Source organism: Schistocerca piceifrons, chromosome 2, assembly GCF_021461385.2.
Source record: "Schistocerca piceifrons isolate TAMUIC-IGC-003096 chromosome 2, iqSchPice1.1, whole genome shotgun sequence".
NCBI lineage: Eukaryota > Metazoa > Arthropoda > Insecta > Orthoptera > Acrididae > Schistocerca > Schistocerca piceifrons.
The window spans coordinates 827,620,639-827,638,509 of NC_060139.1; positions in this window are offsets into that span (position 1 = coordinate 827,620,639).

Genomic DNA, 17,871 nt, shown 5'->3' on the forward strand with positions numbered 1-17,871 from the left:
GAGCTGGCAGGAACTTGTTAGGCAGTGGCATGTTAAAGAACTCATGAAGGTATTACTTACAAATAGGATTCTGAGATGTTTGGAGGCAAAACTAAGTAGAGCTTGACAGAAGCGCCTCAAGTAAATTTGCAAAGCCGAGAGGTCCCCCTGCAATAATAAGCAGGCAAGCCACTTAGGAAAGCCGGGTGACACCAGTGGCAGCGGATACATACACACCCAGTTTCGCACGTGCAGCACCTGTCTCGTCGTCCCTCACATCACTCAACTCATCAGTAGCCGAGAGAAGGACCACTGTCAAAAAGATCGAAACGAAGCTACTGTTAGTTCGTCGTTTCAAGGTCGAGAAATGAAGCATCCAATTTTATTCACTTCTAACTGAATACTCGGCTTTGCCACGGTGTGTATTTATTACAATCATCTATTAGTCCATCTCCTCATTCTCTCTCTCTCTTTGTATATTTCCTTCACTCCGCTTTCTCTGTCGGTCTCCTCCCTCCTCTCCCTGTGCATCTCCTTCGCCCTCTTTCTCTGTCCATCACCTCTTCCCTCTCTGTCTCCCTTCTTTCAGACCATCCCTTCTCTCCCGTATCTCCTCCTTTCCCCCCTCTGTCTCTCCATCTGCTCCTCCCACAACCTGTCAGTCACTCCCATCCCCAATGAAGGTTGGTGGTTCTCAGTCCCACAGTATTTCTTTCCAGATAGTAAGTAAAATTTGTACCAAGTTTGAATGAATTCGGTCCAGGGATTCAAAAGAAGATTTTCGTTTGCTGCTCTACCTATTTATTCACATATCTCTTATACGAGAGCTGTCCAGAAAGTAAGTTATGATCGGTCGAGAAACGGACACCACAGTGAAAACGCGATGAGACTTCGCACATATGTGTTGGGTAGTGTCTCTAGTATGACCGTCAATCGCTTCAAGACGCTCTTTTCAGTTGCGAGCGCACTGTGAGCGAGTAAAGGCGCCTAGAACAACGACGTCTCCCGTCAAGTAGGAGGGTCCGCTGAGAGACTTCGCCTTAATGAATGCAGCCCACGTAACACAACTGACACGCACTTCCTTCTTCATGGAAATTCTCAGCCGCACACTGGAGGGGCATTGAAGACGCTCCAGCAGCCTTTTCGATGGGAAGTGTTCGATCACCCACAACACAGCCCTAATTGGCTCGTGCTGAGTATCATCTCTGTTCACATGAAGCGCTGGAGACCAAGACAACGCTTTGGCGCAGGCTACGCGCTATAGACCAGCATAGAGAATTATCGGAAAGCACAGGCGGCTGCCTTCTATGACGATGTTGTAGGAAATTTGATATAACGCTCCGACAAATGTCTAAGTAGAAGCGGCGACTATGTATAGAATTATCTGGAAAGTGTAGCTAACTCTTGCAAATAAAATGTTTCCGATTTTCTCTGTGGTTTCCATTAAACGATCGATCGTAACTTACTTTCTGGACAGCCCTCGTATTTAACATAATTTCACACATATTTGTACACATATTTCATCTGAATATCTAATGATTTTCGTCCTGCATGTTTGTTTTCACGCAGCTGAATGTTTATGACGTCATATCACCTGAGCTATGTGTCATATAATAATACACTACTGGCCATTAAAATTGCTACAACACGAAGATGACGTGCTACAGACGCAAAATTTAACCGATAGGAAGAAGGTGCTGTGATATGCAAATGATTAGCTTTTCAGAGCATTCACACAAGCTTAGCGCCGGTGACGACACCTACAACGTGCTGACATGACGTCTCGATCCCTGAGTCAACAGATGGGACGTTTGCAAGACAACAACCATCTGTACGAACAGTTCGACGACGTTTGCAGCAGCATGGACTATCAGCTCGGAGAACATGGCTGCGGTTACACTTGACGCTGCATCACAGAGAGGAGCGCCTGCGATGGTGTTCTCAACGACGAACCTGGGTGCACGAATGGCAAAACGTCATTTTTCCGGATGAGTCCAGGTTTTGTTTATAGCATCATGATGGTCGCATCCGTGTTTGGCGACATCGCGGTGAACGCACATTGGAAGCGTGTATTTGTCATCGCCATACTGGCGTATCACCCGGCGTGATGGTATGGGGTGTCATTGCTTACACGTCTCGGTGACCTCTTGTTCGCACTGACGGCACTTTGAACAGTGGACGTTACATTTCAGATGTGTTACGACCTGTGGCTCTACCCTTCATTCGATCCCTGCAAAACACATTTCAGCAGGATAATGCACGACCGCATGTTGCAGGTCCCGTGCGGGCCTTTCTGGATACAGAAAATGTTTGACTGCTGCCCTGGCCAGCTCATTCTCCAGATCTCTCACCAATTGAAAACGTCTGGTCAATGGTGGCCGAGCAACTGGCTCGTCACAATACGCCAGTCACTATTCTTGATGAACTGCGATATCGTGTTGAAGCTGCATGGACAGCTGTATCTGTACACGCCACCCAATCTCTGTTTGACTCAATACCCAGGCGTATCAAGGCCGTTATTAGGGCCAGAGGTGGTTGTTTTGGGTACTGATTTCTCAAGATCTATGCACCCAAATTGCGTGAAAATGTATTCACATGTCAGTTCTAGTATAATATATTTGTGCAATGAATACCTGTTTATCATCTGCATTTCTTCTTGGTGTAGCAATTTTAATGGCCGGTAGTGTATGTTCAAATGTGTGTAAATTCCTAAGGGACCAAACTGCTGAAGTCATCTGTCCCTAGCCCCACACACTATTTAAACTAACTTACACTAAGAACAACACACACACCCAAGCCCGAGGGAGGCCTCGAACTCCCGGAGGGAGGGGCCGCGCAGTCCGTGACATGGCGCCCTTAAACCGCGCGGCCACTCCTCGCTGCTATAGTGATATACACTCTTAAGACAAAATAAACGGTGCACCACGAAGAAACTATCCGAGTGGGACTAAAATCCGTAAATGTGATGTACACAAGTGGTAACAATTTCAGAAAAAGAGGTGATTTATTCAAGAGAAAATCTTCGCAAATTGAGCAAGTCAATAATGTGTTGGTCCAGTTCTGGCCCTTATGTAAGCAATTATTCAGCTTGGCATTGATTGATAGACTTGTTGGTTGCCCTGCTGAAGGATATCGTTCCAAATTCTGTCCCATTGGTGCGTTAGACTGTCAAAATTTCGAATTGGTTGGATGGTTCTGCCCGTAAACTTCCAAAGGTTCTGAATTGTGGAGAGCCGCGGCAATATGCCAGACAAACACAGGTTTCGCGAGCACGAAGACAAGCAGTGGAAATTTTCGCTGTAATCGCGCGAGCGGGCATTATCTTGCTGAAATATAAGCACCGGATGGACTGCCGTGAAGGCTAACAACACGGGTCGCAGAATATCGTTGATGTGCCACTTTACTGCAAGGATGCTGCGGATGACAACCAAAGAGGTTATGCTACAAAAAGAAATGGAACCCCAGATCATCGTTCTTGGTTGTTGGGGCCATATAACGGGCAACAGTCAGCTTCGTATCCCACCGCTGTCCAGGGCATCTCCAGACACGTCTTTGGCCTGGAATCTCATTGAACGGGATAGAATTGTCAACAGTAGTCAGTTCCGCCTCCAACTGAGTCCCGATAGCGAGAAAAGACTTGTCTGGAGGCACTCCGGACAGTGGTGCGATACCAGCCTGAGTGTCGTTCGCCATACGACCCGACATCCCGTAGTGATGGTCTGCGACGCCATTTCTTTTCATAGCAGGAAAGCTTTGGTTGTCATCCGCGACACCCTTACAGTGCAGTTGTATGTCGATGATGTTCCACGACCCGTTCTGTTGCCCTTCACGGCAAGCCATCCCGGCTTACAGTTCAGTAAGATAATGCCCACTTGCACACGACGAGTGTTTCTGTTGCTTGTATTCGCGCTTGACAAATTCTGCCTTCGCCAGAATAGTCGCCAAATCTCTCCCCAATTGTGAACGTTTGGAATATTACGGGCAGGGCTCTCCAACACTTTTTGTCCATTTTTATTCGTGATTTCTTGCGTGTTTTGCCTTAGAAAGGCAAGTATTTGAATGTAAACTTATTTTTCTTTTTTCAGAATTCTACATCAAAGGCTTCTTATTCATCTTCATTACTATTCCATTTTTTATGTCTGTTGTTAGGTCCTATTTTGAATATTCTTTATGTAGTTCCACGAATATGTAACTGGAGTCTAAGGTAATTCTCATTCAGTGTTCAGTTTCAGATGTGCATTTTTGAGTAGATTACATATGTTGATCACTCAGGATCATCTTCAATTCTAAGACAAAGTATAAATATGTACCGTCTAATATTTTACAATAAGTAAAAAATGAACTGTACATAAATGTAGAACTTAACTAAGTAGTTGCATCAGGAATCCGTTTTGTCATCTCAGAACTACATATCAGAACACTGTGTTTTGCATCTTCGATCAATGTTTTAAACAGGTGTATGTTGCGGTAGGAGCGTGGGCGTGGGCGGGAGGGAAGGGAGGTGGGGGGTTGGAGGATGCCGAATTGGAGAGAGGACGATTGGGGGATCAGAAAGGAAGTAGGGAGGTTATGGGGGGGAATGTCATGAGTTTCACAAGAGAAGTCCTGCAAAAATTAATAAGGGTATAATTACTTATTTAATATTCTCCGTGTACATATTAGGTTCACTTTGTTTTATATGTGAAGATGATCCTGAGTGATCTAAAGATATAATCTAATGAAAAATGCGCAACTGTGACTGAACCATAAATGAGAATTATCTTAAATACGAATACAGTTGCTGATTCTCGAGAGACAAATAAGTCAACTAAAATAAACTGAGTCTTCTTCGTCTTCCTCTATCAAGGAGTGATCATCGACGAAGAGTAAATTATACGGTATTTCTTACGCTATTAAGATTGTCACTCGACGACATTTCCTCGTCCAAGTTCGAAAAACTTATGCAAAGTATACTTTAAATAAAGTTAATGTTAATGAGCACCCTTTTCTTATACCCTCATTTGCCGAGAATTCTTGGGAAATTTTGTTACCTATTTTAACCACATTGTCTAAACCCCCAAATACGTTCCTTGTTGCTTAGGAATACGAACGTCCATCATCATCATCATCTTCTTCTTCTTTTCAAGGATTAGGTTGTTGCCTGTTCCGAACTTCCAAACAAAACCTTTCCCATCTTTTTTTCGGGTCTTTCATTATCTCTTTCCCATTCAGCTTGTAGTTCAGGATCTTCTGTTGAATTCTGTGGCCCGGTATTCCCATGAGGTGCTGCCTTCAATCTTCAAAACAATTTTGAGTATTTTCATTCATGCTGAAAATATTCAATTCTTCATCTGTAATCATGGTTCTTCTTGTGCAGCCCTTCCTGTTCCTTGGGAATCTCATCTCTGCTGTCTGCTCTTTTTTTTTTTTTTTTTTTTTTTTTGATAACCCAGATTTCGCTTCCTTAGGATAACACAGGAACCGCTATCATTTACAGAATCAGAGTATCATAATGGTCACTTCTTTAACTTTGACCCAATGTTCTGCTAATGGTACCACAGACAGCTTGGAATCTATGTATCTTATTTTCAGTATCGAAGTCAAAATCAAAACCTGTAGCACAGCTTAAATAAGGGATATGACTGACTTACTCTGAAACAGAATTACCCAAAACAAGTTTTTATCTGAATATTTTCCTCGAAATACCATTATTTTCGTTTTATTACTAGTAATTATAAAGCTGTATTCCTTGTATATTCATTCGTCTGCTATACTGATCTTTGTACGTCATCTTCACTGTTCTGAATGATTACGATATCTTCTGCAGAGAGAAGCTCGTACAGGTATTTTTCATTCGTTATCTGAAATCCTATGTTTACTTTCCATTTACGAAGAATGAAGTCAATGTACGAGTGCGTGTTTTGAAGTAATGGCTCCGAATTTCTTTTGTGAAAACTCTTAAAGGTTTGTGAATAAAGCAAACGTTATTAACATTTCACGTCTTTATTCTCCATGTCTACATATTTGCAGCCCTCTGCCGCTAGGGGACTCCGAATTGTAGTGTCTCACATGACGGTGTGTAACGTAACTATGTCGGTAGGTGAGAAACAACATACTGTAATCGAATTTCGAATTCTAAGAGGTTTTCCACAAATGGAGCACTCTCTCCTTCAGAATGACAATGCCAGAGCACAGCGGTGCTATATCTGCAACAATCCGACGCCTTGGGTTCATTACACTAGTCAACAGCCATTTTGCATCTGGGATGTCAGACATCAACTAGTATGTATTTTGGTGTGTAGAATCCGAAGATGCCTTTCAAAATGTTCTAGTACGTATCATTTTTGAGTTTTTAAAGGTTTTTATTTTCTCGTTTTCAGTATTTCGCTTTTTGCTGTTCTTCTGTTTTGATGTTTGATTGTTTATTTTGATTTGCAGAGGAGAGCTAGAAGATCCACAAATCGTAAGTAAATGGTTAGTGTGGTAATCCAGTGGTGTGAAAGAGATCCTCAGTGAGTGTTCCCTGTGGAGAACAATTCAAACTTTTTGTGTATAAAACTTACACTAGGAAAAATGGCAACTAGTGAATCTCGTTGCTGTCTAATCCAATATGTTATGTTATGTTATGTGTGTGGGAAATTCACTTCAAAATCCCAAAGAAAACCAATCACTGATTTGGTTAAGAAGGCATGTAAATTGTATTATGATTGTCCTGTTGGTGATCAAGATAAAAATTTTGCACCTCATATTGCCTGCATAACCTGTACTACAACCTTAACCGAGAGGTTGAAAGAAACGCCGAGCCATGCCATCCGCTGTTCGGATGATGTGGGGTGGGCCTAAAGACCATTATTCAGACTGTAATTTCTGTCTTACAAATATTTCGGACATTCAAGCAAAACTAGTCATAAAATAAAGTACCCAAATGTATCTTCATGAGGGGTTGTCTGTTCCTATCTGTATCTTGAAAGCCACGGAACCAGATACCATGTCAACTGAAGTATTGAACATATAGAAGAGTACTGCCCTCAATATCATGACACTTCGCCTCACCTCTTTCATCAAAAGGAACTGAACGATTTGGTTCGAGATCTAAAACTTTTGAAACAGCAAGCTGAACTCTTTGGGTCGAGACTGCAACAACGGAACCTTCTAGCTCCAGGGACAAAAATTTCCTGTTTCGGATCAAGAGGTGCTTCCTTCGCTCAGTACTTCGATATGCAGTATTCAATGTGTGCATGTAGAGATGTCAGTGGTCTGATGATGCAGCTATGTGTAACATCATAATCTATAGGAGTGGCGACTATTTATTAACTTCAGTAAAACCAGCTCGAAAGACGAACTACTCACAATGCCAATGCATTTCCATCGGTACCTTTGGCCTACGCCATAGCCACGGAAGAAACGTATAAAATCACGGCTTTGCTGCTAGAGGCAATCAAATATAAGGATCAGTAATGGCAGCTCTGCTGTGATTTAAAAGTTGTTGCACTCCTTACAGGTTTACAGGCTTGATTCATGAAATACTGCTGCTTTTCGTGCCTTTCGGACAGCCGTGACATCAAGAGCCACTATAAGTCAGGGAATGGCCTATAAGGAAGCCACATGTTCCTGTCAACGTAAATGTGTAAATGTGAACAATAACCCAATGGTTGAGCCCGATAAAATCATGTTGCCTTCCCTTCATATCAAGTTGGGTCTTACCAAGAACTTTGTGAAAGCTCTGGTTAAAGAAGGTGAGGCCTTCAATCACTTAAAGGAAAAGTTTCCCAAATTAAATGAGGCAAAGCTGAAAGAAGGTACATTTATTGGACCACAAATAAGAAAATTGATGAGAGCTCCGATCTTTGATACCAAACTGACAGATATCCAATTAGCTGCTTGGTCGTCTTTTAAAGCAATTGTGAAGGGCTTTTTGAGTAACAGAAAAGACAAAAACTATGTTACCGTTGTGAATGATCTCTTGGACACCTATAAGAACATGGGGTGTAGAATGTCGTTTAAAATTCACTTTTTACGTTCTCACCTTGATTTCTTCCCGGAAAATTTTGGAGCCGTAAGAAACGACCTTGATGAACGTTTTCACCAAAACATTCTTACCATGGAACACCGTTATCAAGACACTGGAAACCTTCGATGATGGGTGACTACTGCTTGGGTCTTGTTAGGGAGAGTGATGAAACGGCAAACAAAAGAAGAGCTTCGTCGTCGCATTTTTCAACAACCAAAGACGATTAAAGGTGAAAATATATTTTGAACTAATTTGGACCATTTATTGGCATCATGCCCATATAATATATATATATATATATATATATATATATATATATATATATATATATATATATATATAGAATAGTATTGATTTCAAACGTTCTGAATATGTACTTTTGTTTGACATAATTGTGTTATCTTTTGCTACTACCATTTTTTATTCTGCGGTGTAACTAGGAAATGTGAAGTCATAGAGAAAAACTGATTTTACCAATGTATTCAGCACCCCAAAATTAGGTAAATCCACCCACTTATAAACCAGATGCACAAAAAAAGTTTAAATTTGTTAACTAGTGTTATTATCGATCATCCTTCATAGAGTCCCGACTTGGCCCCATCCTACTTTCATCTGTTTCCAAAGGTGAAATAACACTTTCGACGACTTCACTTTGATGGTGATGAAGCGGTGCGAGCAGAGGTGAGGTTGCGGCTCCGTCAACAAAGTCAAATATTCTTCAGTGACGTTATCAACAAAGTGGTCTCTCGTTGGGAGAAATGGGTTCTTCGCCAGGGTGACTGTCTTTAAATAAGTAGACATGAAGAATAAAGATGTAGAATGTCAATAACGTTTGTTTTATTTAAAAGGCTTTAAGAGCTTTCACATAAAAATTTCGAAGGCATTACTTTTTAGCACGTCCACATAAATATTAAAAATGGTAGGTGATAGTTCACAACCATGTCTTACGCCTTGGTTATTAATTATTTCTTCTGATTCCTATCTGTGTTTATTATAATATGAATATTTTTGTGCTGACGGACAAAAGCTTTCTCAAGGTCGATAAAGGCCATATGGGTTTCCTTTTTAAATTCCCTGAGTATTTCTATAACATTTTAATTACAAACACACTATGCTTGAACTACCTGATCTAAATTCATTTACTTCTCCAAAATAATAGCTTCTGTGATATTCTTCATATGGTAATTGATAATTTTTGAGTATTTTTTGTAGCCAGAGTTTATAAGACTGATGCCACATAGTTTTTACTGTAATTGTGCCCCCTTTCTTGAAAAGAGAGATTACTTCTGCTTATACCAAGGATCTGGGATCTTACAGTTCCTTAAGCACTCATTTATTAATTGCAAAAGTCTTTTGTCTAATGGTAACTCACTATATTTAATTAGTTCTGCATTTATTCCATCTATTTCGAAAGCTTTTTAGTTCTTCATGCCTTTCAGAGCTTCCTGTAGCGCCTCCATAATAATTGGACCAACTGTTTCATTGTACATACTTTCTTCAATATAATCTTCGGCCTTCTGTGTACATTATATGTATGTATAATGGTTTATCCATTGTTCGTTATGTATAATCTTCAGTGAGACAGTGTATTTTTCTTCCTTCCTCAGAGCTTTCATAACTTTGTATCCACATTGCTGTCTTTCATGTACACTATGTTCCAAGACATTTATGAACGAGTTCCACGACTTTTTATGTGCTTTACGCATTATTTGTTTCGCAGCCTTCCTTTTTATTTTGTGTGTTTCCCAGCTCTCTGACGTTTACGTCTGTAGAAAACTCAAGTGAGATACTTGTTTTTCTTTAATGGCGTCTTTAATTTCTATCTTTCAAATTCTGAGACGTTTTCTTCCATTTGTTTTCTTCCTTTTACCAAGTCTCAATTTATTCCATTCTATGTCGATGTTATTACTGACTGGTATTGAAGCAAGCTTTTCTTGGAGTCTACTGATAAAGCTACTTAATACTATATTCCAACAGGGGATTTACTTTGAACAACTCACACTGTGGCTTCTTTTGGAGTTTCTTTGTTTTGTTCCATTTTGATAGCAGTGCTACCCAACTGCTTAAAAGAAAGTGGTCCCTACCTGTGTCGCTTCACCTATAAACATGTCTATCTTCCATAAGGTTCTCGATTTTATCGTTAATCAATATATAATCAATCACAGACCTTGATCTTTGTGCACGTCGTGTAGTCTGGTAAATGTCTTTCTTTCAAGGAAAGGTGATAGTAGTTTTAAAATTATTAAATAAATTAAAGAAATGCCTATCATCGATAGCAGAAGTTTGCATTGCTACCTGCATCTTACTAAGTGGGGCTATATCTAGCTTCTATTCAGCGAGCGTCCTGCTCGAAACCCATTTTGCTCCTATTCTTGCTTCTATGTTATGCTTTGGGCTGGGGGTTCATCGAACCAACTTTATTTCCCAACCGTTCCATTCTCGAACATTGCGCGAGAAAAACCAAGAATTAAATTTTTCCGTGTGAACTGTGATTTATCTTATTTTAGTACGACAGTCATCTCTTCCTATGTAGGTCGGCACCAACGAAACATTTTCACATTCAGAGGAGAAATCTGGTGACCGAAATTTCGTGAAAACAACTTGGAACAACGAAAAACTCCTTTGTTTTGATGACTGGTGCCCCAACAGGAGTATCATACCCGTGACACTCTCTTCCCTATTTTGTCACGATACAAAACGAGCTGGCATTCTTTGAACTTTTTACCGTGTCCTCCGTCGTTCCTATCTGATACGAGTCCCATACCGTTCAGCTGTACTCCATGAGAGTGGACAAGCATCGTAAAGGCAGTCTAGTAGACTTATTCCATCTTCTAAGTGTTCTGCCAATAAAATTTAGTCTTTGGTTCGCTTTTTCCGTAATAGTATCTAAGTACTAGTTCCAGTTTAAGATATTCGTGATTGTAAAACCTAAGTAATTAGCTGAGTTAAAGCCTTTCGATTTGTGTGCTTTTTTGTGTAATATAAATTTGATGGATTGCTTTTAGTACTCACACTTTTCATTATTTAGAGACCGAGCGAGGTGACGTAGTGGTTAGCATACTGGACTCGCATTCGGGAGGACGACGGTTCAAACTCACGTCCGGCCATCCTGATTTAGGTGTTCCGTGATTTCACTGAACCGCTTAAGGCAAATTCCGGGATGGTTCCTTTGAAACGGCACGGCTGACTTCTTCTCCCATCCTTCCCTAATCCGATGGTATCCATGATCTCGCTGTTTGGTCCCCTCCCCCAAATCAACAAACCAACCAACAAACCAACTATTTAGAGTTAGTTGCCACTTTCCGCACCATACTGATGAGTTAGATAACTGATGTTTATAACTTTACGCTTCATTTGGCATAATATTGAGTCATGTCTCTTGACAGAAGTGCTCGTTAGAAGAGCACTGTGGTAGAAATGGGGTCATGTCTGTATAAACAAGCGTACCTAGAAACAGACGATGCAAAGAAAATTCTACAAAACCTACCTGACAAACAGAAGCCATTTCCTAATAGTATCTGGCAGTGGACAGAGAAGGATGGACAAGGTAAAGGTGAAGCACACCCACCATTCTCAGCTTTACTGCATTTTGTTTGTGTTTTTATTTTGGGTACATGATGAGTAAAACTGTATGCTCGCAAAACACTCTTTTATTGCTATACTGAACATGAATAGTATTAATTTGCGTAACACAATCAGGTCACTGTTTGACTCATGATCAGGTTCAGTACACTGAAACTCGACTGCTGATCTCAGTCGATGTCTAAAGTATGTTGTAATAGCTTACATTGTTCCACCATCGGGCCTGTTGCAACATGGCAACACCATGCTAAATCCCGTTGTGTAGTAGAACAGTTTTCTCTGTCTCCTGAGAAATCTACTTTCTGGGACCGACTCCTTTCCCAACTCACCGATTCAACTGGTTTTGATCTCCTGATAACTTTACTGTACAGTAAATGAAGCATCATCTGTAAACAATTCAAGAAAGCGGCTCAAATTTTCCCCTAAACTGGCTATGTAGATACGAACAACAAAAGGCCTACTACACTTCCATGTGGAAAGTCAGGCATCGCTTCTGATTTAATCGATTTTCCGTTAGTTACTATGAACTGCGACATTTATGACAGGAAATAAGAAATCCAGTCGCAGAACCGAGACGATGGTGTTTGCTTATAAGTCGCTCATGAAGAATGGTGATGAAATCAAGAAATATGCAATCAATTTGAGGTCCCCTGTCGACTGTACTAACTACTTCGTGTGACTGAAGAGCTAGTTGGTTTCACGAGAACGATATTTTCTGAACACTTGCCGTCTATCTGTCAACAGGTCGTTTTCTTCCTTGTGATTCGAACACAGTATGTGTTCCAAAATCCTACACCAAATCGGCGTCAGTGACAGGAGTCTGTAATTCAATGGATTACTCCTATTTCCTTTCTTTGGAATTGGTGTGACCCATGCAACTTTCCAGTCGTTAGGCATAGATGTTTCGTCGAGCGAGATGTTGTATATGGTTGCTAGGTATGGAACTATTGTATCAGTATATCCTGAAAGGAACCTAACTGGTCTGCAGTCTGGACCGGAGGTCTTGCCTTTATTACGTGATTCAGCTGCTTCGTTACACCGAGGATATCTGTTTCTGGATTACTCATTTCGGCAGCTGCTCTCGATTCGAGTTCTGGAAAATTTACTTCGTCTTCCCTGGAGAATGTGATTACGTTGTACCAAGCAATACTGCATCATCAGCACATCTTAACTATCGACTATTTAGTTGCCGCCCCCCCCCCCCCCCCCCGTGACATCGACGCGACTGCTGTAGGTTACTTAAGTGAGTTCAGAGGAGTCACTAGTTCCCCTTAAGACAGATTAAGTATGTGTATGAAACCACAAGCAAAGGTTGCAAGCGTTACGTGCCTTGTCATTATTTTAATGTAAGTTAAAATTGCTTACAATAACATTATTAAACTTCCCGCTAGATTAAAATTGTATGCAGCACCGAGACTAACTTGGGATCTTTGCATTCGCGAGCAAGTGCTCTCTACCAACTGAGTACCCAAACACGACTCACAACCAGTCCTCTTAGCTTTACTTCACCTACACCTCGTCTCCTACCTTCCAAACTCCACAAAAGTTCTCCAACGAAACTTGAGCGACCAACACCCTTGGGAGAAAGGACATTGCGGAGACAAGACTTAACCACAGCCTGAGTGATGTTTCCAGAATGAATTATCGCTCTGCGGTGGAGTGTGCTCTGATATGAAACTTCCTTGCAAATTAATGCTGTGAGCCGGTTCGAGACTGGAACTGGTGACCTCTGCCTTTCGTAGCCAAGTACTCTACCGACTCAGCTACCCAAGTACTACTCGAGACCCATCCTCACAGCTGGAGAGTGATCACTCATTCTGGAGACTTCCCCCAAGCTGTATCTAAGCCGTGTCTTGGCACAATATCCTTCATTCCGTGAGTGCTAGCCCAGAAAATTTCTCGGGATAACTATGAAGACTGGAAATAAAGAGACGAGGTACTGGCGTAAGTAAAGCTATGATGACGAACCTTGATTCGTGCTTGCTTAGCTCAGCTCCTCTTCACGAAGGTGGTGGAACAAATGACTTTCCCACCTGCCTTCGTGTCAGTTCGTCGAAGGTGATAGTCAATGAACAAATGATAGTGCCAATATCGATCGCACGGTCAGTCCGACGGGGTTGTCCCCTTTCAACGATCATGTACGGCATCTCACTAGAACCACTTCTCTACGGCCTCCAACATCGTACATTCACATGCTGCGCCTATGCAGACTACCTCGTCTTCATCGTATTTCCCAAATAGGAGATTCAATAGGCAACGCAGCGGATCGAGCAATACGGGAGCGGTGCGAGCAGCCTTATGGAGTGGTGCAGGCAGCCTTATGAATGTCGCCAAATCCTGCACGATGGCCATTGGAAGCTGACTGCCGGATGAATGTGTGTCTCCGTTCAGGACGATCCCTACGCTGTCTAGGAACAGCTTTGACTTGAGACATCCGCCGCATCACGGCTATCAACTTCTGGCGCTATACGTCGCACCATGGCGATCAAAAATGGTGCAAATGGCTCTGAGCGCTATGGGACTTTACACCTGAGGTCTTCAGTCCCCTAGAACTTAGAACTACTTAAACCTAACTAACCTAAGGACATCACACACACATCCATGCCCGAGGCAGGGTTCGAACCTGCGACCGTAGCAGCAACACGGTTCCGGACTGAAGCACCCAGAACCGCTCTTCCACAACGGCCGGCCTTGTCGATCAACTTCTGGCGTCATCGTTATCTTTAATTTTAATTTTTTACCACCCACCATCCTAGATTTTTAAATCATCCATCATGCCCCCATCTCGATGACGTCATTGCCCTGGCATGTGGGCAAACATTTGCCCCTTCGTAATGTTGACACGCAGATCGAAAATCAAGGTGGTCAAGGACCCCCCCCCCCCCCTTATATCTATTATTGAAGAGCACAAAACTAACTCGATAACTGGAACGTATTGTACATAAATTATTTACGTTTGTTAAAGTAAAAAAATATTTTGTACTGATATCAGGTGAAAAGAGCTCACAATATTGGTTGGCAGACTTCATTTCTTAACAACATGAATTTAAAAAAAAAGGGCTAAAATGTCAATTTGTGGGACACTATAGGATCGGGATGAACGAGAGAGAATACTGCGAGCAGGTAGTGCGACGAGAAGGCGTAGTAGCTTGCAGGCTTGTAGGTGGTAGCGTCTCTACTTGCAGTTGTTGTCTGCGGGCTAGCAGGTTATTTTCCGATTGCGTAAATTACGAAAGCAATTTATACATCGTGGACGCTGTACGTCACGATCTCTGTTGGAGGTTCTTACTACTATTCTAATTACTTGAGCTCTCGACCTTCACAATACTTTGACCAATATGTCGCTGACCACGATGTTCACTGTGACGGACACTGACAAACAGACGCAGATCTTACGGGATGACTGCTCCAGAAAAAATGACGAAAGTATGGCTGAATGACGCTGCCAAGACCTATTGAAAGACTTGGCCTCAGTAAGTTGACGTATACTACACCGGTCGGTACTATTTTCTTTTGTCGCCCAAAATGAATGAACCCAAAACAAGAAGATCACTTTTACTGGCTAGTTCTGAGGTAATATAAAGATGTGGTAGGTTACAATTAGATGATTCTTCCAAAGCACCAAAGCACATCAGTTAGACCTTTTCCGCACAACATACCGCTAACTATGCCTGGAGGACAGATTTCCGGAAAGCGTTTGAAACCGTTCCCCAGTACCAGTTGTCTACGAAACAGAATCTTAGGTATGTGAATCACATGTACATCTTTTAAGTAATGGACGATGGTATGGACGGTGAGTCTTCAGACACAAGGCTATCGTGACCCGGAGAAATGTGACTGGACCACTCCTGTTGTCTATATAGATAAAGACGTGACGGAACAGCAGTCTGCGATTGCTTGCTGATAAAGTATCGTTTCTGTTCTCTGTATACATAAATGATGTGACGGAACATCAATCTGCGACTATTTGCTGATAACACTATAGCGTGTGGGGAAGTGTCATTGCTGTGTGACTATAGGAGGATACAGAATAACTTAGACAGAATTTCTGTTTGGTGCCGTGAATGGCAGCTTGTTGTAAATGTAAAAAAAATATCAGTTAATACAGGTGACTAGGGGAGAGAAAAGTATTAGCGGTGTGCTACTTAACACAGTCACGACGATTAAATATTTAGCCCTAACGTTGCAAAGCGGTATGAAATTAAACGAGCACATACGTGTAAGGTCGGTAGGACACTTCAGTACATTAGGCGAAGAACAGTTTATCTTCAAAGGAAATTGCATGTAGAACACTAGTGTGACCCACTCTTGAGTACTATTCGAGTGCTTGGGATCTCACCCAGATAGGATTAAGAGAAGTCTTTGACGCAATGCAGGAACGTGCTGCTAGCTTTATGCCGGCAGGATCGAGCAGCACACGACTATTACAGAAATGCTTCGTGACCTCAAATGGGAATTCGTGGACGAAAGACGCCATTCTTTTCGCGAAATGTTATTGAGAAAATTTAGAGAAACAGCTGACTGCAGAACGATTCTATTACAATCAACGTACTTTTCGCGTAAAAACCGCGAAGACCAGAGAAGTGAGGTTCGTATGGAGGTGTAACAAACAGTTGTTTTCCCTCGCTGCATTTTCGAGTGGTACAGGACAGGGAATGACTAGTACTGGTATAGGGTACCGTCCGCCATGCACCATATGGTGTGTACATAGATGTAGATATACAGGATGTCTATAATTAAACTTCCAGCTTCAAAATGCAGTAGAAAGAGAACCACTGCTCAGAATGAGGTCAAATTTGAACAGCATACTATTTGCGCGAGAGGAAACACTGTGGAACAATAAATTTAACAAAAATTTGACCAACACATGGCGCTGTAAGCGTCGAATATATACACCAACAGACGCATGGCACACGGCTGTTTCTCAGTTTGCGTTCGAGATGACTAACATGACAGTTTGCATCAAGGAAAAAACTTTTGTAAGATAGGTGGGTGTGCGTCAGTAGCCCGGCAGAAGCTCAGGGGACTCAAGGGTATGAAAGAGAGCTTTGGTCCGATGTCTGCTAATAGTCTGTAGAAAACTATTACAAAATTCGAAAAGACGGGCTATTTTTGAAGTGCAATGAGGCCGCCGGAGGAAATCAATTGACCCGACGTCTGTCGAAGATGTGGCCACAGCATTGCAGGAGGGATCAGGCGGTGCAAACAAGCAGTGCACAGGGAGTTGCCCGAATGTTGGGGATGTCTGCCAGCACGGTATACAAAATCTTTCGAAACATCCAGGATTGTTACACATATAAAATCACCCAAGTTCAGAAGTTGCTTCCTACTGACCTGCCAGCAAGACAGACGTTTGCTCTGGAATTTTTTGCTCCCGTGAAAGTAGGTAATGAATGGCCATGGGACATTCTGTGGACAGACAAATCCCATTTCCATCTCCAAGAATATGGCAATACGCAGACTTGCAGATATGGACAACGGAAAATCCTCACGCACATCAACCGGTATCGCTACATTCTGCAAAGGTGACTGTGTGGTGCGGGTTGACAGAATTGTTCATCGTGAAGCCGCATTTTTTTGAGTAGATTAGTCCTGTGGGTCCTGCTATCTGTGCCTCTATGAGAGTCCTTTACGCACCAACGTCAAGCCAATCCCTCAACAGCGTGGCTATGAAAATAGGATCATTTTTATGTAAGATGGAGCTCCTCCGCACACTGAATAATCAGTGAAATGGTTGCTGCAGACGCATTTCTGAAATGCTAAACAGCCGTCATTTCCCTACAGCCTTGCCGTCCATGTCACCTGATGTTGGTTTGTATGACTTTCGCCTGTGCGGTTATCTGAAAGATGTTGCGTTCAGCGCTTCAATTACAAACGTAGCTGAATTGAAGACATGCATTGTGCAACACATTCTGAACGTGACCCTCGAGACAAATGGCTCTGAGCACTATGGGACTAAACATCTGTGGTCATCAGTCCCCTAGAACGTAGAACTAATTAAACCTAACTAACCTAAGGACATCACACACGTCCATGCCCGAGGCAGGATTCGAACCTGCTACCGTAGCAGTCGCGCAGTTCCGGACTGAGCGCCTAGAACCGCTAGACCACCGCGGCCGGCTGACCCTCGAGACACTCCGACCTGTTGTGCTGTATGCTGTTTCTCAATATCAACTTGTGGCAGAAAACGGCGGACAGCAGCCGCGCGGGATTAGCCGAGCAGTCATGGACTGTGCGGCTGTTACCGGCGGAGGTTCGAGTCCTTCCTCGGGCATGGGCGTGTGTGTTTGTCCTTTGGATAATTTAGGTTAAGTAATGTG